Below are 27976 nucleotides of genomic sequence, written 5' to 3' on the forward strand. Positions count from 1 at the left end.
CCACAAGTGTCACAAACATCTTCCAAATCTAACATAATGCATATCTGCGATGGTAGTAAGGTGAGATTATTGAACGCTCCCAAGTTTCTGTAGCTTAAATGTCAATGACATAAATTGCAATCTTTATGCCCATTTGAAGAGCCGCACATACCAAACACTGCTCTAGTTTTGACTGATTGGCTAAATGCTCCAGAGCCTGCCCAGCCAGGACCTCAGAATTATCCATCCTCAACTTCTTAGCAAGTAATGGGTCATCTGGGATTCTCTACATGCTCATGAATTTGATTTCTCAGTAACTGTACTATGGCTTTTAGTTGCAGAGAAAATAAAATTGTACCCATAATGAATTTTCTTTGTTTTCAGTTTCTTTCCCCACCTTTGACATCTTAATCCATATTAACCCAAAGCTTTCAAACTTTGCATACATGACAACTATTGTGACTAAAATCCCATCAAGTTTTTATTAATAGCCACCAAATACTTAAATGTGATATTGTGGGGAAGGTCAGAGCTGTCGTCATTGTTAACTGAAAGTAGAAAGTCTGTGGGATATTCAGAGAATTGCGTCAGGACTTCCCCAGACTCAGGTCACTTGAGGCTTGTATTTCTGTGTATCAGAAAGGTCTCCAGTAAGAACAAATAGCAATTCACATAACAAGGATACAAGAAATAAAATGCAGAAATCATTCTTGGTCTCTGTTCACTTCTACAAGTCAGTAATTTTTACAAGTTGTCTTGATTGTGTATTTCCACTTCATAAATCATTGAAATTGTTTTCAAGCACAAAATTGGAGGAGGCACTGTTATGGATACAATTTTTACTAATTCTTATATTAGTTAATTCCAAGCAACCTGCAAGTCTCATCAACAAGAAAATGTTTGTATTTATATATAAAATATGCATAATAAGTATATTAATTTTTATAATGCAATTTCTTTCAAACTGCAACTCTCATCAACAAGAAAATGTTTGTATTCATATATAAAATATGCATAATAAGTATATTAATTTGTATAATATAATTTCTTTCAAATTGTCGAGATTGCTGACTACACAATACCCTTTGCTCCACGTATCACTGCCCATTTTCCAGCATTCAGACCGATCCTGGTGCTGCTGTTGTTACTTTTTTTTTCCTCAAGGGGTCAGTTCATTGTTTGATTCCTTTGAACTTTGGCTGATGCCAGGTGTTTAGAGATGGATGAATAGTGACAATAGCATAACACATATTTCAAGAAGAAATGACTTTTTGAAGGTCAGTTCCAGAAGCTTGAGTTTGAAATGCTCTCTGAGTGAATACGGATTACAAGAGAGGACTTGATTCTTGACCTATGGGCTTTTTGTGCTTGCTAATTTTGAAAGACACTTTAAAGCCTCTCCTGGAGGATCGTTCTTATTTGTAGTATCTTTTATCTAAAAAAGCATTTGATGTCACTTTTGCTTCAGAAAAATCACTTTTTGAGTTTGAAAGTGGGAAGAAGATTCCTCTGTTGGATTGCTTTGTTGCTGGGTCTTTGTGACTTCCTTAACTTTCAGACATTAACTGTTCATATTTATAAATCTTGTCTGCTAGACAAGAGCGTTAGGTATTTTTTGAGTAGGCATTATGCTGTGAAATCCTACCTGACACTTGCCCAAATAACAGTGGCGCCCAGCTGTATAGTTGCAGTCTGAGATCCTTCAACATTCAAAATTCATTCTTTTCAAAGTTTGTCAAGACTTGGGTTAGTTACAAACTCTTTCCTTGACGAATACTATAGAGCCAATGTTAAATTTACTTCTTGCAATATGCTGGTATTTCTGTTGTTTGTGTTTTGTCAAATCAGTAATGTAGAAATGGAAGAGAAAAAGTAAAACACAGAACAAAACATAAAACCATATAAAATATTCCATTTTCATCCTTCCAGTTTAGCAGCAGTCAAAGGTAATGTGCTAATTGGCTCAAAGATAGTGTAATGGGAAATCACAAAGATTATCCATGTGATCCACTACCTAATACAAACAGTTTATCATTTTTTTAGGGTGCACTATTTTTGAGGTAGATTATTCTGAAAGTAAAGTGTGCAAAAACTCATGAGGGCCATGTTGTTATAGGATCCAAATGGGGAACTGCAAGTTAAGTTCAGCTCTGTTGAAGTGGAGTTCAGGGTGCATCTTTTTATTTTTGGTTAGGAAAGGGAGTCTACATGATTGTGTCATCTTTCCTTCCCTCCTCCCAAATAACTTCTGAATTCATTGTCCTATTTCAATCCAACCTGAAATGCCAAAGATAACTATGCTTCTATATAACTCGTGAGAATCGAAAGTGGAAGGAAAGCAGGGACAAGGCTAGTGTCTCTACTAAGGGGAAGTGCAGTTCAGCTCCCTCACACTCCGTTTGGCCATCTGGACAGCATGCACCTTGCCCTGCGGCTTCCCTGCACCTAGGGGATGATGTCACATGGGAAGGGAGAATGATTAATTCAGTTCAGGGATTAAGAAACAAAAGCATTAGATCTCATTAGCTCTGCTGCTCTTGGAAAAACAACCCCTTCTCCCCCCTGCCACCACTATGCCAGTCAGCTTTACTTTCAATATATAATAATATCAATCCTTTGTAGTTCTGTGCTATCTGGCAAGTCCTAAATTCTCTGATATTGAGGACCAGTTTGTGATTTTTTTTTTCGCTCTTGCTCTGATAAAGAGTTGCTCACTTAAGTAGTCTCATTAACCCCACTATTCATGTAAGCCACCTGCTGTTTGCTTGAGCAAAGAATGCATAAAAGTGAGCAAGAGTTTTGGGAAAAGCAAATTTCTACTTACACAGTTCACACGCCCAGTGCTGCATATATTGTTAACAATGGCACTACAAACACTACCCATAAAAGAACATTTGGGACCAGATCTGTAGCTTTTTAACTCAATAAGGGTCTGATTTCAACAGAATTTTGGATCAGGGCCATAAAAGGAAACTACTTATAGAATCCAGCCTTTTACAAAATGAACGATTGCTAGTAGGTGTATCACCAACCTTCAGTATTTTAACACCACACCCTGACATATGCGATTATTCATTATTCTGTGGGAAAAAGACCTTTATATGTAAATCCTGGGAATACAGCAGATTAAGATCAGGTAGTGTACTTAAACACATTTGTAATAATTAATAAAAAATTACAAACAGGTGAGAGAGGATAACTGCCTCTGAAACATTTATTCTACTAGTAATTTTATTACCATTGAATTCTTGCCAGCCAGGAAACACCTAGAGGCTCATGTTTCACACCCAGTATTGCAGAGGTGAAAAGGTAGAACATTCTGCCTTAACAAGTATGCAAAGAGCAACTTCAAGCGGAAACAAGTTTAGCACCCAACTCTTACTGGCTCAGCCACAGAGAAACTCTCCATAATAACTCGCTTGGTTGCGCAGCTTCTGAGAGACTGTGTGCTTCTGCTTTGGATCTTGGCTGCAGGGAGGCATGTGGCGTGCACGCACGCCCCCCAAATCCACTTGCCCTGTGAAGGTTTCCACTAACTGGCTACTTTTTCTGACTGACTCCCTGCTATGAAAAAAAAAAGCCAACCAAATATTTATATTTGAAGAGAGCTAGCTAAAGAGCTACTTTATAATCATGCAGGGTACAAACTACGTCTTTTCTAAATCAGCAACAAAATGCTGTAGTGGAATAATTATTCATCTCTTAAAGAATAAATCCTTCTGTTGTAATATACTACACAACCCAGAGGCATAGTGATCTCTCCAGATGACAGTAATTCTCACTATCCTTATCAAAAATGACAGTTGTTCCTTTGAAGCAGATTGCCATGGTAAGGCACTAGCTGAAAAGCCAGTTTTGTTCTGTCACGATAGGAACCTATCCCAACTCTGCATACACTAACATCTGTGAAAGCAAATAGAATAAATCTTTTCCACTTCTCCCTGAGACTTGTACTTCTGTTCATTGTGTGTGAAGTTGACTGGAAATCTAGAATAGAGCAGACAAGGTTGATTTAAACAAAGGGAGCACTGAAATACTCACTCAGATTCAGCCAGATCCCTCCTTCACTTGCAACTATAGGGTCTTAGACATGTCTTTATTTACTATCCAGAGCTATCCCTATTTAAGAGTTCCAAATAAGCACACGTTAGGTATTTGTTCATTAATGTTGATACATGTATTTCTTCAGTACATGTTCTGTAATGGTGATGGAAAAAAATGTGTACCAATAAACTCATTAAATGGTACTCAAAATATTTCTGTACTGTGCCTGGTATCATCTCTGCCATGAGGAAGAACTGGGTTTTGTTTTTTTCTTTTTAAATACAAGGCCAAAGCATTGGCATTAATGCAGATAAAAATATTGGCATCAGTATTGACGTTACTGCAGCTAGTACCTTGAAAGAAACTGGTTACAGACTGGAGTCTGTCTGATTTGGCCCAGGAAGAACAAGGTTTTAAATGAGCACTAGCAAAATGGCATTTTGAATGCCAGTCTGCATCATCTAGCTCTGCAAACTGCTCTTGTATTCTTTCCCTGGGCAAAATGAAAAAGTGGAAAATGAACATGCTCTCGGGTATGATATATTCTCATAACGATCATAGTCAAAGCATAGAAACTCGACACAGTTAACAGGGAGAAGGAAAGCCTTCTATTACACCTACGGTAGCATGGAAAAAAACAGATGTTTTGTGCACACAAACCCCTCTTAAGATAGAAATAGAAGCTTTATATTTACATTACGCTTGCAATTGTTCTGGCAGAGACTGGGAGCTGCTGAGATGACCAGTAACACCACAGTGAGCACAGCCCTGTAGTAATCCAAAGGCTCACAGTCATTCTTCAGAAAGGTTTAATGTATCACAATTATGAATTAACATAAATAAATAAATAAATAAATCTGTTCACAAATAATTCATAGAACAGGGAAAGACGAACTAATAAGGTGACTGTAAGCTACATAAATGGGTAGGAGAGAGAGAATTCATCTAGCTGTATGTGTATATTCATTACATCACTCAGATATAATTTGTACCAGGAAGAAAGGAGGAGTCTTATCCCCTGTCATCTTACACATGATGAGATCATTTTCATCTGTGCAAAGTGAACATGGGGTCTTACTCCCATCAGAATTCTTCATTCCCATTTACATCTACCACACACTGGTCTGACTGACCAGATATATTATCACCTCAGGCATATTGTCAGCCTGCGTATGGAGCTAGCCATGATTAGCTAAAAGATATAGTTGAAATTATTTTTATAAATAAGAAATGCATAGCAGGGGTGTGGGGGGAGAACAGTGGCTTATGATAATAAAGGCAGTTTAGTATTTTATATATATAGGGAGAATTTATACATTGTTATAATTTGTTAGCACTCTGTACACATTATTTTTCATCATGTACTTTGAATGAGAGAAAGATACACTTTATAAGAATCCTCCATGCTTATATTATAGCATCATTCTCTCTTAATAGCCTTCTGGCTATCCACATGCTTCATAGTAGAAATTATCTGCCAAAATCATTTAATGTTGAAGATATCATGGGACTGCAGGAAAAAGTCCACATTATAGTTTGTCTTCATTTCTTCTTCAATTTCTTTATTTTTCCATCAATCACAATAGTTGATTCCTTAATAGTGCCCTTGAGAATCCCTACGAAGAAAGCAGAAAGTCCACAGACTCTCTCTCAGTCAGATGTTTCAAGCGTACTCTGAGGATCTTGTAAATCTTGTCTAATACAGAAAGGATCATTCAGGTCTCAAAATGTTTAATATAATCTCTCCTCCAGTCAGCCTAAGAGACCACAATCCTCAGGGCTGCAGCCCTTCCCCTAATTTTCTGAGGTTTTGAAAATGTCAAGGCTAATCTTAGATTCACATAGGGTTTTTTTAAATACGTTGCTTGACCTTTGTGTTTCACACATATTCTGACTGATGCAAACCAATTACAAGGAAAGTTTGTCACCATTTTTTTTCCTTGGGCTATTCATGGTCTTTCCTGCTACTGTCGTCCAGAAGCAGCTTTTAAGACTTGTGAAAATCTATAGCTATTGCTGATTTGACCTCAAAGCATTCTGCAGCTACAGATTATCTGTAGCTACAGCAGCTACAAGTTCCCTTCTGGCTGCATGTGGCAGAGGAAATTTCTTCTCTCATAACCTACAAGAATTGCCACAATAATAGATCAGTAGTAAGAATAATACCCAGCTCCTGTGAAATGCTTTTCATTAACTGCTTTCATGGAGTTTTACAAAGGCGAGGAAATATTACTGCCATTTTTAATGGGAAAACTCAAGCACTGGGCAATGCTATGTGTTCAAGGTCATTCAGTAGATGAAGGGCAGAGCTGGAAATACAGGCTTGGTTTTCTAAGGCCACACATAGGATACTAACCTTATTAACATGCGTCAGTGTTGTTCCGTAGATTAACCAATCAATCAAATAGTTTTTCCATTTGCCATTTTAATACTGGCTCTGACACCTAGTCCCTCTAATAGCCTTGGTTAATCCACTGAGAGAGGAACCACTTTCAACAGGCTAATGTCAAGGTTTTTTTATCCACACATGCAATTTAAGCTTTCACAATTTGCTTCACGATTCTTATACTTGCACAAGGATACATATATTTAATAACTGACTTTTTTAATTGTGTAACTTACACTGACAAGTCCTGATCGATGCAATCTGTAGATTTGCACCCATAACAGAATTTGAGGTGCAAAACCACCTTTCCAGATCTAAATATGCATACACAGGAGAACTGCCCTTCAGAAATATGAGCTAAAATGATTCCAGATGATACGATAGTTGCTCATGAGTCTCCAAAACTCCATCTTATTTTAAATTGCCATTTAAGTATCCTAAAATAGGAGCAAACATTCATAGACCACATTATGAATAATATAATTCAGCTAAATTTGCCAGGAGGTTGGAGGAATTATCTCATTGACCCAATACCCCAAAACTGGTCCTCTCTTTGCTTATTGGCTGGAAACCAGTCAGTTATGTCTACAAAGAATACAAATAAGTTTTTCAAGCATTTCACAATATTAAGGCCTGAGCAGGGTCTTTCAACAGTTTTCAGTGTCACTTCGATATTCTTCTGTCACATCATTGGGTTCTGTCAACGGATACTTGTGCACATTGAGCATATGTGACTCAGCAAAGCATTTCCCTAGATTTCAGTGCAACCAGCCTTTGATGGAGATACACCCTTGATTATGCATCCAGCAGCTGTGATACCGCCACATCGCTGATCTTTGGGAAGCATGTCTGCAACATGATATGAATTCCAGGAAGGGTCAGACATGGGATTGTTGCCCTTTCAGATGCGTCACTACAATAGGCAGAAGGCAGAAGGATAAGGGCTATTGAAAGACAATCTGTAATTTTGCTCAGCATTCACTCTGCAAACATTATCTAAATGTGATGGAATAATCCAAAGACTTTCTCAATGACTGACTTTCCTACTTAAAGGTGTAAGAACACCACTAATATTTCCTGAAATTCTCATCAACTCTTCTCATTATTGTCCCTATTCTACTCTCATTATTGAGCTTGAAGGCTAAGAGTGTCCTTCTATCAACAGCATTTCTAACGTGGCCATTAGTGTAGTATTTCTAGACATTAGATAAGGTTTGGATCTTTCCTTACACGTCTTGGTTAGATATGATGGAACTGATAGACTGACTGTAGGAAGCCTTGCAGCTATTTTGCTTAATGAACACGCTTTGGGACACACTATTTTCAATGGGTATACCCCCTTGATTTCCCATTCTACATTTTCAGTGGAGTTACTTGAGAAGTGGCAGGTAGCCTCCAATATTTCAAATATAGTTTATCCGTTTTATAAGAAAGGTTGTAAAAACAAATACAGAAATAAACACTTATGTGAAAAGCACAGACTGTGAAAGGGGAAATATCTTTAGCAGGAATAGATTTTGCAAGTGTTCCTAATCCTATTACATTACAGCCAAAGTTACTAAGCCATCATTCTGCAAAGGTGTAACATCTAGTGCGAGTGCATGGAGAACTGTGAAGTTTCCTCATACAGTACAGCACCATTACAGAAACACCTGTGTCAAAAATAACTTCAGGCTTATCCACTCTGAAGTATTCCTTAACCTTTACAATGTTTCCTTTCTTACCTGATGCTTTAATACTTGCATTATGTTCCAGACCACAGCTGTGACAGCAAAAGCATCATCTTTTTTTCCTGTTCTTCTGACAGAGGACAGTACTTCTCCTTAGTGACAAATAATTGCATCTACACTTGTCATAAACACACACAGAAGTGTGACAAGCTGGGATAAAAAAATCCACAGTGCAACATCTATTCATTTTGTGTCCGTCTACCTGCCTTCACCTCAGGTGTGACTGCCATGACCCTCTCCTGCAAGTAGCACCGTATTGGTCTGTAGCAGTAAGGCCCCCAGCTGGGGGGGCTCATCCTTCTCCTTGGCACCCGCTTCCACCCCAGTGTCCTACAACACTGCTGGGGTGGAACAGTAAGCCCAACGTAAGCCCTGGCATGCACGTGAATTGCTTCTAAAGAGGGGAGTGAAGTGTTTCCCAAGAGGGGTGGGGAAGAGCATGACAGAATTTGAGCTCAGTAAACTTGAAAATATCTGATCATCAAACAAGCCCTTGGTGACCAGAATAGACTTACTCTACCTGCAAGAGCTCATGCAGGAGTACAAAAGAATGAGATTCTCCTTGCAATGGTCTTCATGAGAGTTTCCTGTTCTGGGAGGGAATTGTCTACCAGCAAAACTCATACTTTTACATAGCCTTCTTCACCCAGCTTGGTGTGGCAGACACTTGAGAGGTAAGAGAGGTGAAGTATGGTGAAAAAGAGTGGAGTCCTTCCACCTATTCACAGCTGCAAAATGCAATGAGTTAGGGGTAAGTGAGGCAGCAGGCTGAGGCAGCTTGAGAACCACAAACTTTTTGTCCTTGTCCTGGTGGTTGTTAGGCAGAGTAGAGTCTGTCCTACAAAAGGTTTTCTATCTGTATAATACATTTCTTTGTAGAATCAATAACATCTCAGACCGAAGAAAAACCTCCAACAGTCTCCTTCCTAGGAATAGCGCATTCTTGATTCTCATTCATTACTTTACCCTCCAGCTGTTTTAACTGATTAGTCAAAGGCACACTCCTTGTTGACATCAAATGTGTGACAAAAACAAGTGTATAAATGAATAATTATTCCCAATATTTGCAATGAGATTAAGCGCTTATTGGATTAGGAAAATAACAAGATTTAATGGGGTCATTTATGCTGCAACTCTAGTATAAAAATGTACAGTGTATTCACACATATCAGATTGCTATCTCTGTAGTCCACCTAGCTATAACCATTTAAATATTTTATCTATCCAGCACTAATACATTTCTGGTCTCTTCCTTTTTAATACACTACAGGTGAGTGTCCTTGGGCATCTCTGTAGTGAACACGTGACAGTTGTTATTGCCATTAGTGAACAAGCATTTTTCAGTATGAGCTAATTTTGGTAGCTTATAACTTTCCTAGATCTGGGGAGTTGCCTTTTAAGCCTCAGGCACATGCAACAAATGCCTCTCACTGCTTCTCCTTCTGTATGTTGCTGGAGTCATCACATTGCAGTGTCCCTACAGCTTCCTGGGAAAAAGAAAGGAACAGGAAGGGATGATTTGGTGAACTCACATATGTATCATTGTATTGGTTGTATTTGGCAAGGTTTTGGTGGCAGGATGGCTGTAGGGGTGACCTCTGTGTGAAGAGGCTGGGGGCTGCCCCATGCTGGACACAGACAGCTCCAGCGAGCTCCCCCATGGACCCACCGCAGGAAACAGCTGAGCCCATCAGGGGAGTCTGTGGTACCTCTGTGAAAACATACTTAGGGAAGGGCAGAAAACACAGATCAGGCAGAGGAGGAGGGGAAAAAAAGAGCGAGAAACAACAGAAGAAACACCAAGGTCAGAGAAGGAGGGAGGAAGAGGTTCTTCAGGCACTAGAGCAGATATTCCCCAACAGCCCGAGGAGAGGACCACACCACAGCAGATGGATATTCTTGAAGGAGCTGCAGTCCATGGAGAGCCCACACTGGAATAGGTTTTTCCCTGAAGGATCGCAGCCCATGGAGAGGATCCACACTGAAACAGGGGAAAAGTGTGAGGAGGAAGGAGCAGCAGAGAGAAACTGCTGTGTATTGACCATAACCTGCATTCCCCGTCCTCCCTGCGACACTCAGCGGGGCAGCGAGAGGAGTAGGGAATGAAGGAGTGAACTTGAGCCTGGGAAAGGGGGAAGGAAAGGTGTTGTTTTAATGTTTGTATTCTTGTTTCTCGCTACCCAAATCACTTTAAACTGGCAATAAATTAAATTAATTTTCCCAAGTCAAGTCTGTTTTGCCAATGATGGTAAATGGTAAGTGATCACCCTGTCCTTACCTCAACCCACAAGCTTTTTTATTCTTGATTTTTTCTTATTTTCTCCTCCTATTCTGCTGAAGAGGGGGAGTGCAGCTGGGTGGGCATTTGTCTGTTACCCAAGATTAACCCACCACATTATTTGCAAATTCTAGATTGATTTTTTCAGACACTATGATCTACAGATGGCTTCATGGTATAGTGTGCATCTCTGTTTTCCAGGCTAATTTGAAAACGAATGACCCTGGGTATCTGTTCCTTACTGGTAAGATCAGTATGGACATCTGAATGGTGGAACAATAAGCTTCTTTTTTTCAGCCTATGTTGCAGAGCAATGAACTTCCTAAAGCCACCTTGATCTGGAGTTGAACAGGAGAGTCAAAAGCTAGATGGTGATGGAAATTGTAGGAGGATCAGAATAAAAAGTTATCCACAAAAAATGTCTGTCTGAATCCCAAACAATACTCACAAGTGCAGAAGCACTCAAGAAAGGGAATAGCCGTTAGTATTTCTCTATTTTGAATGACTATCTTTGACTTGTCTAAACTGAAGGAAGCTTGGTTTACGTGCCATCTGTACTCTGCCTTCTGTATGCTTAATCTGCTATGTGTCCTTCAAAAACATGTACCTGGCTGCTTAAATTGCTGGAAAACTGGCACTCGTATTGGCTGTAGGATCCTACTTATAAGTGACAGAAAACCAGCCTTTTTTCCATGAATACAGTTACATTAAAGAGTCAGTAACTAAAATTGTATGATTGTTGATGCTTCCATTCACAAGACATTCAAACAAAGTGAAAAATGTTGTGCAAATCTCAGTTTATTTAACAACTTTTTTAACTGCACAAAATATTTAACTTAACCTGAAACAGAAATTTCATTGTGATTTTGAGAGTTTCTTTATTTTTTGAAGATACATTTCAAGGAAAATTGAACCTGTATAGTATTTTCAAACCAGAAAATGACACTATTTAGTTTGAAGTATTGTAATTAAAAAAATAAAGCTATGTTTTCCAATTTATTTTCAGGAGTTTAAGGAAAGTTACTTTTTGTTTGTTTGGTTTCAACAACTTGATAAAATGAAATCAAATTCTCAGAAGTTTTTGGTGCTTCTGAACCTGCCTTTTTCATATATATGAAAAATACATACACTGTATCAGATGAAAAATATTGACAGACTCTACCTGGAGCCAGACACTCTCCACCTGGAGTGTTAAAGCTCTGGAGCCGCCACAAGGGAGAAGTCTGGGGAGGGCTGAGGGATGGATCGGTGCTTCTTATTGATCCCAGTAAAGTTGCTCAGGTCTTTGAATATCAGACAAAGCTATAAAGCATATATGAAACTAAATAAACAAAAGAACAAATATGCCCTTTGATGTCTTTTTATTTAGGCAAAGCTTCCAACAAAGTCAAAAAGACTGCATCTTATCTCCTTGGAAACTGAATGTATAATAGAATTAATATTTCTCATATTTTTTTAAGCTTAGAGAAAAAAACAAAAAGCCTGGCCAAGAGAGGCAGACAGCATAGCATGACAAACTGATCAACCCAAATCTGGATTCAACAGATATAGTCAATATTAAAGAGTAACCATATTTTCACCAAAACCTTCTTCCCCTCTTACTGCTACAGATGACACACCTCTCACATTTGAACTGTCACACAGCCTGTGAAAGCAACACATAAAGACTGGACTCTGATCAGAAGCATATACTTAGCTTTAAGAAAAGGGATGATCTCATAAAGTCTAGGAAATACTCTCATCCTGAGAGCTGAGTATGTACCTAAATATCTCACTGTGGATTCCTAGCAAATTCCTGTCTCTCTCATGTTTAATAAGTATCATGTCCATGCGGTTAGACTGACCCAGGAGGTGGTCTACAAGAGGTACCCAACTCTTATGTGGCAGCCTGACTTTTCTGCAGAGACAAGGGAAGCAGTTTTGGAAGTAGAAAGGCATGGCTGACTTGGATCATCAGATGACTCCATTGTTGCAAGGAAATGAAGGTGAAGGAGGAGGAAAGAAGGATGCACACCCCTGCCCATACACAGCCCCTAAAACCTGCTGTTATATTTGAAGTAGGGAGGAAGACAGGTAGCAACACCTTTAACAGCTCACAGTCAGAATGGGTGGAGGAGGAAGGAGGTGGCAGAGGTGGAGCTGCTTCCATGTTTTAGCAAAGAAGAAAAGCAGAGCAACCTTGCCACATCCTGCTGTATGTGGGACAGGGCAGGAAGGAAGGAAGCAGGACACACAACATCTGCTCACCCAGCACCCAGAAATACAGCAGAAATACTGACCTTCAAGATGGGAATCCTGCCCCTGAAGCGGGATCCTGCCCTTGAAGCTGCCAAGGCTGGAACATGCTGAACTAGGACATGAGCTTCTTCCGGCTAGGTCTATGGGCCTACTTACTTCTTGTCTTATCCCCTGCAGTGTGGGATTTGCTTGCACTGACTGCAGTCAGTGCTGAACCCCACACCTCATCTATGCTTTCAGTAACCATGACTGGATCAAGCCCTACTTCTGAAAGTTTTCTGTCTCTCCTTACCCAAACACAAGAAGTTTCATTTTGTGAAAGCCCAGTATCTTCTTCCTTTGTGATTTTGCTGGTAAAACATGGTGTTCACCACAAAATATCATGTAGCCAAAGTCAATAGGGGTATTTCCCTCACTTTCATGTACTTCTCCTGTATAAAGTGATATGAGGTATTCTGGCTATCAGTACATACTACAAAGCTAGATAAAGCCCACAATCAGTTCTCCTTAGGACAGGAACACACTTATGGCAACGGGTGTCCCACTGATGGAAGGCAAAATTGCTACCCGGGCAGGGCTCTCAGGACCAAATGAAGCCACCAAGCTGCCAAGGTCACAGAGCTGCACAGGATCTCCCATGTCCATGATGTGAAACGCGATCTCCCCCACCAGACTCTCCCACTGATGAACCTCCAACTCAGATTTGTGGACAAAGTCAGTCCTGTGTTCTTTAGTGAGTTTTCCTGAGACCAAACAGATTCCATTGCTGCTGGATCTTCTCAAGAACATTTTTTCTTCTTTTTTTTTTTCTATAAGAATGGTGTCTTGGACTTTTTGTACTTGCTCAGGCACTCTGTATATGAAACAGACATAGATATGCATGTGTGCTCATCAAAAATCTCACCACATCCACCTGATCACTGACTGAATAAACTGACTGAATTTCCCCCATCAAATCAGAAGGGGAATAGCTTATCTGACACTCTGTTCTATATCATCACACTGGACAATACTCAAGTCCCACCCTCACAATTTGTTTTTGAGGATAAAATCACTGTTATCTAAAAGGAGGCAATGTGTTATCAATCAGCAGTGTGCAAACATTGGTTCACATACGCTAACTGTGTGATTTAATCCAAATACATTCTTTAGATTGTATTGTCAAACTTTCCCTTTTCCTTTTTAAAATCAAGAATCTAAAATGATATGATAGTGTGAACTGTTTTAACCAAGAAATTAGACTCATGGGCAGAAGTTGGGAAATCCACAGTTGTGATTTCTGCAACTAAACTACAGCAAGAGATGTCATAAAAAAATCCTACACATCCAATGTTCAATACATAATGTAGTATGCTGTTTCAGTACACACATTCAAATAACAATGAACTAAAATAACTTAAGGGGTTTTTGTTCACTTTTAACCCTGTTCACATGCGCATTTGCTGTGCAAAGCTAGGTGACACAACTGTTATGAAAACTTGAGGTAAATTCACTATGTGCTATTCTGTTTATGTACTCACCAGACAAACACACAGATGTGCAAAAACACTCACTCCTATCTACATTAGTGACCAAAGCTGAAAATGAAACAGTTTTTCAAGTTGTCTACGCCTATATCACAGTGATGTTGCAAAGCTGGGACTTGAAAACACCTCCTCAGCCTGCAGCCAACTTACATATGACGATTCCTGACCTCAGCAGAGAATTTCTACTTTTCAACTTTCTTTTTGTTCCAATAAATTCATGAAAACAAACAAACCATGCATGACTCAAAATAATTTGATCTAACTTTTACTTCTTCTATATCTTTACTCTTTTCCTATTTGAAGACCCCTTGTTATATTTTTCTGGCTCTTTTCCCACTTTCCTCTTTACTGAGCTCCTCACATCTGTCCTCTCCCAAATGTTTCCTATGTCTTTAATCAGATCATCCATGCAGAGACATAGATGTGATCACATACCGCATTCCTCATCAGAGGATTTTGAAGACATCACCATGACCCACACAACAGTGTCTCCCTTTCCCAGAACATCTCCTCTAAGATCACTACAGACAGGCCCAGTCTCAGGCGTCCTTTGAACACTTCTCTCCTTGCACACAGCTCATCCTTGTTTTCAGAAATGTTCTCTTCCCTCTGTAGATAGGGGATGCATTTCTATTTACAGTAATCCATGTATATTTGGTAGCCAAAATTCACCAATATCATTCAAGTATCCAGGCTTGAAACAGCTAATCTCAAGAAAGCTGATTTAGATCAGAGCAGCCTCTCTGCTGAAAAGACATCACACCATCACTTCATTTCCTCTGCTGGCTTCCTGTTGAAGACAAGGTCATATTCAAGATTTTAGCCTGTATTTTCAAATCCACGTATATGACTAGTCTGAATTACGCGTGGGTTTGCTTTGTCCTCTGTGATCATGACACTTTGCATGAGCTACTCTCCAGATGTGAACAAAGTGTCTCACTCAGCAGAAATGTGTTAGTGCAGGAGACAGAACTTGGCCAGCAGCTGGTGCACATAGCTAGAAAGGAATTCACGTCCACAGACTCATCGCCTCAAACACAACATATATCCCACTGCATATCCCACAACGTACATCCCACTGCATATCCCTACAGCAACACTTCACAACAAAACAGTCTGAAACCTAAGCCAGCCATAAAACGGGCGGACAGACAGATGGCAGACTAAAACATGAGTTGCTCTATTTACAAAGGATAAAGCTTTAACAAATATATCCAAAACATATCTTTAGATTGCTTAAACCACTGGCCCAAAATGTTTGTCATGTATACACTTTGTCATGCAGGTATCGTCCACGCTGCCTGCCCATGAGCAAGTACCTATAGGTCAACCACAGATCAAACATGCCAGTGTCACACTGAATGAATCCCCATCCCACTGTGCCCATTGAAAGTGCTTATTTATGAATTGACTACTTTGTGACTGAAAGCGGGTGGGATCTGGACATAGATTTGCATAGTTTGCACAGTTTGCTTAAAACCTCTTACACAGGTCTTAACTTGTGTCTTAATTCCTCGTTTCATATTCATTTTTCACTAGCTTGAACTTAAGAGCAAAAAAATTATGAGTCAGTCAGTAAGAGTATGTTCCTTTGTAACTAGGAGCTCAGATTTCAGACACGAGATCTGCTTTGGCTTTTGTATAGCTTGAACCAACTTATATTAAGTGACAAGTGATGTCATACAGCTGAAGGACATAAATGTCAATATGTGGTGTATGATTTGATATAGTCATAGACTCAAAAAAGAACTGTAGTAGGGAAACTGGAGTGATTATTTTTTCAATACCCTGGAGAATCTTTGTTCCCCATTTACCTCAACAGGAGTTGCATGTGCTCTGCACTTTTCAGAATGAGGCCCCTATAACCCTATTGCTGCAAGGACAGAAACACAACCTGAGTGGTCTTCTCCTTCAGATACGGGAAAATTTACTTGAAATATCTGTGAACAAACTGTCTTGTGTATTTTCTGCCTTCAAGAAATGTACAAAGTAATTTGTAAGAATGTATAAATGACTCGCTTCTCATCAGCTGTGGGACTCTGTAGCGTCCTTCATGCATTTAGAGGTTGAAAGCTGTTTGTGTTACCAGTTAAGCCCGCCACAATTAAATCGACAGGGGATCAGAGCTGGAGGTTCAGAAACCATCAGCAAAATGGAGGTTTGCTGTTCATGATGGGCTGCATTACTTTTGTGGTATCGTTTCCATCAGTGTGTGTGAGGTGAGGTCTCCTTCAGCTCTTTGTAGCCTTTTCCACCCCAGCCCCCAGTTCCAGCCTCACAGAGAGTGGTTTGTGAGGCCCACAAGAGAGGAAAACAGTGTGATGATCATGAGTCCCTCCACCTCCACAGGCAGGGGTGAACCTAAATGGAAATTCTTTCTTTGCGGTCAATATGGTGTGTACACTTTGTCCTTGAGATAAGACTTTAAATTATGACTGAGGGCTCCCACTCAACATGAGTGCCTCCAGCTTTAGCCTTCCACACTCACAGTTGCCTGGCAGCCCCTTTGAGATCATCTCAGACAAAATTTACCAACAGGTTTCTGCCCTGAATCACATTACAACCATTTCTCCAAACAATGATTTTTGCCAAACACAATCTAAAAAAATGACCTTTTATTTTAAAGTGCATCCAATACCTTCTTTAATGTTGCATCCAAAGCAGGGATGTGTTACAGAGTGGGTTTTGAAGACCATCTTCTGACTTCTAAGTTAGATTAGCACTTTTAATACAACCAAAGTAACCATGAGGCAGTGGAAACACTATGTTTGTGCAGGGAAGGTAAGACTGTTAAGAGAAAGTTAAAAAAAAAAACAAACCCTTAAATATCTCTGGTATGCAAAATGGCATGAAACTATAATAAAAATACAGCTATTTAAAGGAATAGGACATTAGTACGACTGGGTGTAGAAAGAAAACTGATACACATGCATATCAATATGATGTTTAACCTCTCGGAAATCAGTTAAATCAACAGAGTGGCTGAAACTATTAGTCTAAAACAAAGTGTTACCATTTCAAATGTACAAATTCGCAGACTCTGATAATGGAGCTGCTTCTCTGTTTCTCCACAGTTTCTTGCCATACTCTATACTTCAGGGTTGCTTGGGCAAAGTGAATGGATACAGTGGGAATAGGAATGCTTAATCTCAAAGGCAGCTGTATTTTTAAATATATTTTTCAGCACTTCGTGATGTATTTGCCTGTGTCGGGAGACTTAAATATTTAAACAGGGTGACAAAGTTCATTTCAACCTCAATGACAGTCAAACCTCCTGACATCCCCCTTTTGTAATGTGAGTGGAATTTTCTTCATAGAAATAACCTACCTCAAAGGAGCAAGGGAAAAAAAAACCCTTCTGTCGCAACTTTTAACGCCCTGAAAGTCTTTGCAATGTCTCTCTCACCTTTACCTACTTAGTCACCCCACCCATTTCCTACCAATAGCCATTTATTTTTCAAACCGAGCTGCAAGCACATTCGCCGTGGAAAACTAGCTGCCCGCTGCAGCGCCTAACAGGCAGGCGAGAGGGGGCTGGCAGCAGGCAGTGACCTCCCGGGGAACCAGGCAGTGTCGAGGCTGATCTCAGCCCTAAATCTTCCCAGGGCAGCCCGGGCCGCCTTTCTCTTTCCCGAGCACAGCTTTCAGGCCCACCGGAGGGGTGTGTCTGTCCTCTGCCAGACCCGGGGATGAGCAACCGCCTTGAAAATGTGACAAAACGAGAACCACGGATGTGTTTTCGCCCCCTGCGCGGCCCGGGGGGTGCCGGCGGGCGGCGGGTCGCCCTGCACGGAGCCATCTCGTGGTCGGCCACGGAAACGGCAAGCGGCGGGGCCGGGGGTCCCGCACGCACCTCGCCCCCCGCGTCCCCTGCTCGGCATCCCCCCGGCTCCTCTCCTTCCCGAGGAGACGAGAGGATCCATCCCCATTTCGGCCTTCCTGCGCCCACGCGTGCCCGCTCGGTGCTCGCCGTCCCCCCGGCGTATCCGGCTCTCAGATGGGCACCGGGAGCCTGGCGAAGCCAGAGGCAACAGCAGCGTTGCTGCAAGTTAACGTTATCTTTTCTAGCTGAAACACTGAGGGGAAGGCAGAGCGGTGCAGCAAAAAAAGCTTTTATTTGGGTGGGAAAGGATAATGGTTGTCCTCAGGTAAAGTGCTTGGCTCCTGTTATGGCACTGTCACTACCAGCCTGAGAGGAGAGGCAGGACAGAGCTCTCACAAGCCCTGTCCTTGCACCATCCCTTATTTTCAATTGCCTGTCCCAGTCCCACCCGCCGCAGGGCTGAGCACCTACAGCCATCCCAGGTACGCTGCGAGGGGGCAGCGCAGGGCTGCGGGCTGCACAAGCAAGGGGAAAGCTCCCCTTTGCCTGTCTGCCACTGTCAGGGGGGAAGGGAAGGATTAGCCCCGGCTTAGAAAAGACCATTCAGGGGAAAGAAAAAGGTATTTGTTAAGTAAAAAATATTTTATGCTGAATAATATAAGGGTACGAAAAAGGTAGTGTATTTTGCATGCAGAGTTACTAGGAACTACGCTGATAAATATTAACTGTAAATTGAAATAACACCTCAAGAATGGCTCGGTCAAAAGAGTTTCATCTGCTGAAAGAGCTTACTTTCGTGTTGTTTTTTTGTTTTGTTTTGTTTTGTTTTACCGGTAATAAGCAATGGATGTGTGGAGGGGCTGAGAGGAACGGAGCAGGAAGAGAAGTGCCTGGAGCTCCCCTCTCGCTGTTTATGCCTCCTCACAGCGGGGGCCAGCGTGCTAACCCCCGAGCAGCGTGCAGAGAGGAAACAGAAACCAACCCACTCCCGAGCGCACCTGAGTGCTTGCAGCCCAGTTCTTCACATGGCGAATCGAGAAGCATAAGGAAATGGGAAAAAGGAAAATCATGCTCTGTGCTCTTCCAGAGTGTTACAGTCCAGTACAGACCTGCTTTTCCAGCACCGGGGTGTAAAAGATGGCTCCCTACACACTGCACAGCTAACACAGGAGTCCCCCAGACCCCAAGTCTTTGAACAGGAGCATGATTGAAGCAGCTGATTACGCACTATTTTGACATTTATGTCCACCTTGGCCTCTTCTTCCATCTTCCTCCTTAGCTCCCTCCTTCCATAATCAGGCAAAATGGACACGGTCTTCCACACAGTGCACAAGATTTTAATTATGTCTAGTGGAAAATGAAACAGCCAGTGCCTCCTCACAGTACAGCCATGCCACTGGCCATGGGAGTGAGGAGGGAGCACAAGCTGCCTACTGGGAACTTCAGCTTCCCATGCAGGCAGTGAGAAGGCAAAGAAACGAAGTTTCTTCTTCCCCCTCCACTTCCAACTTGCCCTATGCAACAGCCGGTGTGGCTAAACTAGAACAAGAGAATCTTGTTATTCCAACATAGAAGCAAAGCGAGTCTGACACGTTCCTACCTCTCCCATACTGCAGATGGTCTAAAGACCATATTGGTCTCTGTCCCTCTGTCGTGCTTGTGCAGGTGTTTGTGCAGCTGCTTAGTAAAGCAGCGACAGAAACAGCCCAACCTGAAGAAATGCTTTGAAAACAAAAAAAGAGTGATCTACAAAACACTTGTATCCATTGCATTGCCTCATGGAGCTGTTGGAATAAGCAGAAAGACAGCAGTCTTCAGCCAGCTTTCCCAAGACAAAATGTCTGCTAGTCTCCACCATTGTTGTATCATCAGAGCCACAGTAAATAGGAAAAATGTTCCTATCATTCCTGTATGTGATACAGAGATGTGGGCTTCAAGTCCCTGCTTGGTGTCTCTCAGGGAGTCCTGCAAGCCCTACGGAGCCTCAGCCCGCCACCTGCAAAAAGAACCTTCCCTGCTTGAGACAGCAAGTAACCAAAGACTGTGACACACTCTGACATAGTTAAGATGGAGACCATAAAATCACTGGAACTAGAAATTCGCCTGCCACCCTCAGGCAAGGGGTTCTGGGGAGGTTTTCTGGCTCTGCAGGATGGCGACCACCCAGGCCAGCACAGCAAGCTGGCACAGGGCAGCTCCGTCAGCGTGGCACTGTGCCCAGCTCGGCAGCTCTTCCAAGAGAGTTTCCTCACTGCCTTGGGTCATGTCTTTCTCACGAAGATTTTACAGGGATGTCATAACTATATATCCTCCCATATGCACAGTTAAGAATTAGAGCTTTTCTAACCCTGCATAATTATTAACATGCGAGCAATTAGATAAAATATCAAATAGCTTGTTATTAAAAGACCAATGAAGAACATGAAAATCTACCAACTGGCATAAGAAATCTTGATTTTAGAATACTAAAACCCATAACCTATGGAGTGTTTGGCTTATATCATATGATTTATGTACTACAGGATGTATTTTTCAAATTCCACCTGTCCTGTGCTATGTGTGAACAGGTACAATTCATCATGTAGGTCTCCAGGTAAAGGGGAAGTGATACCCAGTGTGGCTGGCTTTTGCCTAATCCCACACTTCTATGGTCAGACCTTAGAATATTATTTTAAGTTCAGCTAAAACATTAATTGGAGATTCTGATTTATAGCTGGTTTTTTTTTCTTCATCGGACTGATAAAGTAAGCTATAATGAGAACTTTCTGGATGATAGATGTCATTCTCCTGAGTGGTGCTATTAGCACTTGTCCAGTTTCAGGAATATATATTAAAGAAAAAAAAGACACACATATGGCTTGGTGTAATTATGTAGCCCTTCAGAGTAAAAGAACTATTTAACAGAACACAGCTTCATAAAGCTATGTTTATCTCCTTTTAATTTCTATTACTTTTTCCAAGTCTGTCAGCTTTACATATAATTTTACATTTTGTCAAATGAAGTTGATAACACTAATTTCACAGAAATAAAGGCCAACATTCATAAACTACAATAACAAGCCAACACATGCCTGTGTCTGTGAATGGGAAGGGCAATAAGAAAAAGGCCTTGCTTTGGTAGGCAAACAAATTTCAGTTTGCATTTCACAAGGGATTATCATTAGTCTTGAGCAAACTCAATGTCTGTGAACATCTTATGTTATTCTTATGGTCCACAGGTTTTGCAGAGCTAGCTTGACTTTGCAGACTTTTCTTTGATGTAATTTAAACCTTCCGCCCCCCCCCCCGCTCAAAGTAAGAATTAGGACTGTACCGTAACTTAGCAGGTAGGAAAAAGCACACAGCTACCTAATGTGCCAGGTATTTCTTTGGACCATGGGTAGAAGGTATTATTAGTATTCCTTTCAGGTCCTCTGTCCGTACTATCGAATCCATTCTTCACATTGTGTTCATATTTGTTTTTCCATGCTGCTTTCTTCTCTTCTACTTCCCTTATTTTATCATTAGATATTATTCTATGTGATCATCTTCTGAAAAGAACAAGAAGCTAATAATATTTCATGATTAGAAATGGTCTTTGAATGGGCTTGTAATGAGGTAAAATGAGTTCGCCCATCTCTAGGTGTTTTGTATACAATATTCTCCTAACAGTGAGAAATACTTTGACAGAATCCCCTTAATTAAAACATTCAACAAACTAAGAGCCTGTGGTAGCTGGCTTGATGGATTTACACAGTACTGTACCTTAAACAGTGGTTGGGTCAAATTCTAGGGTAAGTTGGTGTGATTTATGCTTTCTTTAGCCCAAAAGTATTTTACACTGTCTTGGCTCTCTTTTAGTCTACTTAAACACCTTCAGACTTACTTAATTACCCAGAATCATTTTGATTGACAATGATTGGCTAATGTGTGAGTTAGTCACATTCTTGTCTCTTTACATGAATCCTCTGCCCTTAGTCTATTTTACTATAAAAAGCTTTGACAACATTATGGTGTGATTCACGGGATGTGCTGTTGTTACACTAATGAACTCCTAGTGAATAGTGCAAATATTAAAGAATAATTACTCTGTTATAGGAATCAATTACAATTTCTTTTCTTTGCAAGCAATGATGGGTTTTGCACCTCTTTTCATAACACATTTCTTTTGAAGTGAAGACATACAAAAAACTACTGTCAAAGTACATTTTGTCAAAGTATTGCCTGTACACCAATGCACGCAGCATGAGGAATAAGCAGGAGGAGTTAGAAATCCGTGTTCGGTCGGGGGGCTATGATCTAGTGGCAATTACAGAGACATGGTGGGACGCCTCGCATGACTGGAATGTGGTCATGGATGGCTATGTCCTGTTCAGGAAAGACAGGCCGCTAAGGAGAGGTGGTGGAGTTGCTCTTTATGTGAGTGAGCAGCTAGAATGTATTGAGTTCTGTCCAGAGGCGGATCAGGAGCGAGTTGAGAGTTTGTGGGTGCAAATTAAGGGGCAGGCTGGCAGGGGTGATACTGTTGTGGGTGTCTATTACAGGCCACCGGATCAGGATGAGGAGGGTGATGAGGCCTTCTACAGGCAGCTGAGAGCAGTCTCGCAATTACAGGGCCTGGTTGTTGTGGGGGATTTCAACTACCCTGATATTTGCTGGGAGGCCTACTCAGCCAGCCATCCTCAGTCCAGGAGGTTCCTCCAGTGCATTGATGATAACTTTCTGATGCAAATGGTGGATGAGCCAACTAGGAGAGGAGCGCTGCTGGATCTTATCCTCACTAACAAGGAGGGTCTGGTTGAAGAGGTGAAGGCTGAGGGCAGCCTTGGTTGTAGCGACCATGAGATGGTAGAGTTCAGGATCTCATGTGGCAGGAACAGAATAGCTAGCAGAATCACAACCCTGAACTTCAGGAGGGCCAACTTTGGCCTTTTCAAGCAATTGCTAGGGGAAATCCCATGGGACAGGGTACTAGAAGGTAAGGGGGCCCAAGATAGTTGGTTAGCGTTCAAGGACTGCTTCTTCCGAGCTCAAGATCAGAGCATCCCAGCAGGCAGGAAGTCAAGGAAGGGGACCAAGAGACCTGCATGGTTGAACAGGGAACTGCTGGGCAAACTCAAGTGGAAGAAGAAGGTGTACAGATCGTGGAAGGAGGGGCTGGCCACTTGGGAGGAATATAAGTCTGTTGTCAGAGGATGTAGGGAGGCAACTAGGAAAGCTAAGGCCTCCTTGGAATTAAACCTGGCAAGAGAGGTCAAGGACAACAGAAAGGGCTTCTTCAAATACATTGCAGCTAAAACCCACACTAGAGGCAATGTAGGCCCACTGATGAATGAGGTGGGGGTCCTGGAGACAGAGGATAAAAAGAAGGCGGAGTTACTGAATGCCTTCTTTGCCTCTGTCTATACTGTTGGAGGCTGTCCTGAGGAGCCCTGGACCCCTGCGGCCTCAGAAGAAGTCAGGATAGAGGAGGAATCTGTCTTGGTTGATGAGGGCTGGGTCAGGGACCAATTAAGCAACCTGGATGTCCATAAATCCATGGGCCCTGATGGGATGCACCCGCGGGTGCTGAGGGAGCTGGCGGAAGTCATTGCTAGGCCACTCTCCATCATCTTTGCTAAGTCATGGGCAACGGGAGAGGTGCCTGAGGACTGGAGGAAAGCGAATGTCACTCCAGTCTTCAAAAAGGGCAGGAAGGAGGACCCGGGTAACTATAGACCGGTCAGCCTCACCCTCCATCCCCGGAAAGGTGATGGAGCAACTTGTCCTTGGTGCTGTCTCTAGGCACATCAAGGATAGGGGGATCATTAGGGGCACTCAGCATGGCTTCACCAAGGGGAAGTCATGCTCAACCAACTTGATAGCCTTTTATGAGGATGTTACCCGGTGGATAGATGATGGTAAAGCTGTGGATGTGGTCTATCTCGATTTCAGTAAAGCGTTTGACACGGTCTCCCACAGCATCCTCGCAGCTAAACTGGGGAAGTGTGGTCTGGATGATCGGGTAGTGAGGTGGATTGTAAACTGGCTGAAGGAAAGAAGCCAGAGAGTAGTGGTCAGCGGGACAGAGTCCAGTTGGAGGTCTGTGTCTAGCGGAGTTCCGCAAGGGTCGGTTCTGGGACCAGTTCTATTCAATATATTCATTAATGACTTGGATGAGGGATTAGAGTGTGCTGTCAGCAAGTTCGCTGATGACACAAAACTGGGAGGAGTGGCTGAGGTGCCGGAAGGCTGCGCAGCCATTCAGAGAGACCTGGACAGGCTGGAGAGTTGGGCGGGGAGAAATTTAATGAAATATAACAAGGGCAAGTGTAGAGTCCTGCATCTGGGCAAGAACAACCCCATGTACCAGTACAAGTTGGGGACAGAGCTGTTGGAGAGCAGCGTAGGAGAAAGGGACCTGGGGGTCCTAGTGGACAACAGGATGACCATGAGCCAGCAGTGTGCCCTTGTGGCCAAGAAGGCCAATGGCATCCTGGGGTGTATTAGAAGGGGTGTGGTCAGCAGATCGAGAGAGGTTCTCCTCCCCCTCTACTCTGCCCTGGTGAGGCCGCATCTGGAGTATTGTGTCCAGTTCTGGGCCCCTCAGTTCAAGAAGGACAGGGAACTGCTAGAGAGAGTCCAGCGCAGAGCCACGAAGATGATTAAGGGAGTGGAACATCTCCCTTATGAGGAGAGGCTGAGGGAGCTGGGTCTCTTTAGCTTAGAGAAGAGGAGACTGAGGGGTGACCTCATTAATGTTTATAAATATGTAAAGGGCAAGTGTCATGAGGATGGAGCCAGGCTCTTCTCAGTGACATCCCTTGACAGGACAAGGGGCAATGGGTGCAAGCTGGAGCACAGGAGGTTCCACTTAAATTTGAGGAAAAAACTTCTTTACTGTAAGGGTGACTGAACACTGGAACAGGCTGCCCAGAGAGGTTGTGGAGTCTCCTTCTCTGGAGACATTCAAAACCCGCCTGGACGCGTTCCTGTGTGATATGGTCTAGGCAATCCTGCCCCGGCAGGGGGATTGGACTAGATGATCTTTCGAGGTCCCTTCCAATCCCTAACATTCTGTGATTCTGTGATTCTGTGAAGTTACTTTCCCATTGAAAGTTACTACAGTGTGTCTGTGGGAAGAGAGATTTTCATTTAATAAAAAAAGTCTAAAAGAAAAAGAGATATTGTAAATAAACAAAACAAAAGCACTATTTCGTTGTAATATCCATGGCCCTTAACCACAGATGATGTGAAATTTGGGGGAAACTTTCCTTAACTGGCATGAACAATGTAAATGAAGCCAGAAGCACAAGCCTGCCAAAATGTATACCAGCCACTGTTTGTAAAAGTGAAAAGAAAATTAGCACATTGAGAAAGGAAGAACACATCTTTGGTGTCAACCTTTCTGCAGACTTCTCTGTAGCTGGAACAGTTGTTCTCCCCATTTTCCAGGGAGGTGTGATGGACAACAAGGAATGGGAGAATGCCTGGAATAAGTGGTGCATCTGTTTCAAGCTGCAAGCAGCAGCTGGGCTGGGTTCAAATGAGTTCGTTGATGGTAATTCTTGAAATGACTTATTCTTGGTGGCGTACTTTGATTAACTCTTTGAAAAAAGTTACATTTAGATTTTATGAGGCAGGAACTGACAGTCATTCTGCAATAGTGTGGAAGTTTATAGTTTACTCAGCAAAAGCTTGCATGCTGGTGTGTTTTAGAAATGTTGGTCACCTCAGTACTTGAGAATCCATTCTTGGTGGATTCTCTTCGTTCTCCGGAATGGAAATTAATTGCATAGTTTCAGAGTTTGAATTTCACTTATTATTCGTCGTGTTCGTAGAACCATGATCTGAGCAAGGTCTCCACTGTGCAGTTGAGAACAGTTATGAACTCGCAACAGGCTGTCCCTGACCCAGCAAACTCATCTAGTTTACTGAGCGCTACCAGCATAAACCATGCACTGGTAAATTCAAAGGAAAGGGTCTTTGTCTTGAGGAACTGACACAACTGATCCAAAGCCCTCTGCCAAGGGAAGACCCTTACTGACCTCAGTAGACTGGATCAAGCTGTAGTTTCAGACATTCCAGAATAAAAGAGGGCAACGAAAAACAGAAATGGCCATTAGTACCGTAACCTTAATATAGCATATTAAACTTTTTTAGATGCATGGTGTAAAAGCATTAAAAACACATTTCTACACAAGTGTGTTCAGGATCAAATTTCAGCCATGGTCGCTGAAGAACTATAACCCCTAGAAAAGACACATGGCATAATCTTAGTCTGCAAGGAATCAAAAAGCTGCTTGCAACAGCATGTGTCAGAGAAGACCTTCTTAGTTTTATGAGGAAGAGAAGTGCTTCACTCTCGGTAACGGCTCAGTCAGTCAGGTTTTTCCTTGGCCAGATTGCATCTATATTCTCATCTATACCTGTCTCCTGTATTACTTGGGCTGTACACATTTCTGTTGGTGTTAAACTCACATTCCCAAAGGCCTGCTCTACGCATTGAGGAACTAAGGTTCCTTACATGTCTTTTCCACTGTCTTTTTGGGAAGGTAGGAAGTGAATAATATTCTTTCCATGATATGCCACATGCCCACATCCCTGTGTTGTGAGTTGGCAGTAAATGCAGATCATTTAGCACAATGTACTTCACCTGCCACAGGAGAACATGAATCCAGTTGAGCCGCTTACATCGTGCTATGCTGGAAATGTCAGTGTACTTATATATATCATATGTGTATACTATAGCAATAGGAACCAGAACAGATCTAGCTGGTTTTGTTGCTATTGTGATAATGTTGCCAGCTTGTGAAAGTTATTATGGGAAAACTCTCTTTGAATAATTTTCATGGTAAATCACAAGCACTAGGTTTGGAAAATTATTAGGTGATGTAGATCAGCATTTCTCAGCATCGCAGTGTCCAGTAATACCATTGCAACATTTAATTACCTACATTCATTTCCACTTACATAAGGAAGGAATCAAACAAAATGAGGGTAATACAAATAGTAAAGAAATATTCACAGTTGTGTTTAATTGTTATTTGGTTTTAAATGAGAAGTGTGGTAGCGGTACAACGCAAGGAAGTCCTCAGTTTTACCAAAAAACATTTGCTAGGCTTTCCGTTGAGTTCAAGAAGCTGAAAAATTCAAGCTGAAAGATTTCAAGAAGCTGATTTCTGAGCTGTAGGCTCAGAAATACTTGCAGAAAGTTAAGCAAATGCCTGAATGTCTACATATTTGTGGGGAGCTACTTAGTTGTCAAAATTAACTGATAGTCTGCCTTTTAAAAGTAATTAATTATGTTTATTTACACATTCTTTTCATGGAGAAACAGACAGCATCATCTTCCTGTGAATCCCTATTTGCTGCAAGTTTCAAGTGTCATCAGCAACAGATAAAATTAAAGTTTCTCCAATGTTTTGCAGCTTCATTTAAAGCTGCAGGATCTTTAAATGTCAAGCTTGTTATTTCTTCTACAGGGAATAAATTTTTTGCTGTTCCTTTCTGAAAAGTTCTTTCTCTCCTGTGCTTACCATAAGTATTGTACGTACCCAAAGATTTCAAGTCATGTATGCAATTTAAAAGAAACAACCTACCAGGAAAAAAAGCCAGTGTAACAGCCAGCTGTTTGTGCCCACTATGTACAAAGATTTGGATCCATAAGCAGATATTTTCCGCTGGTTTACAGGTGGCTTGTTCAGTGATGCTCCTCACTGTTGCTGTATGTGTTGTTGGTTAAGCCATTCTTATGAGTTTTGCTGTAAAATTTCTCCTCGAATTGTCTGTGAAGGGCAAATAGTGATTAAATCAGTACCTTTGAGAGGTGGAAACCCTGAGGCCACATCAAAATTAGTCTTGGTGACCAATACCTGACGACTCAGATTAAACTGTGCTTTTCTGAGAACCACATTGCAAAGCAACACAGAAGTGGAGGCTTTTCTTTCCTCCTTGTTCTTATGGCTAAAAGGTGTAGAGAAAAAATGAGTTACAGTGTGATGAGCTGGCTAC

This window comes from Nyctibius grandis, chromosome 7 (genome assembly GCF_013368605.1).
Source record: "Nyctibius grandis isolate bNycGra1 chromosome 7, bNycGra1.pri, whole genome shotgun sequence".
NCBI classification, from domain to species: domain Eukaryota; kingdom Metazoa; phylum Chordata; class Aves; order Nyctibiiformes; family Nyctibiidae; genus Nyctibius; species Nyctibius grandis.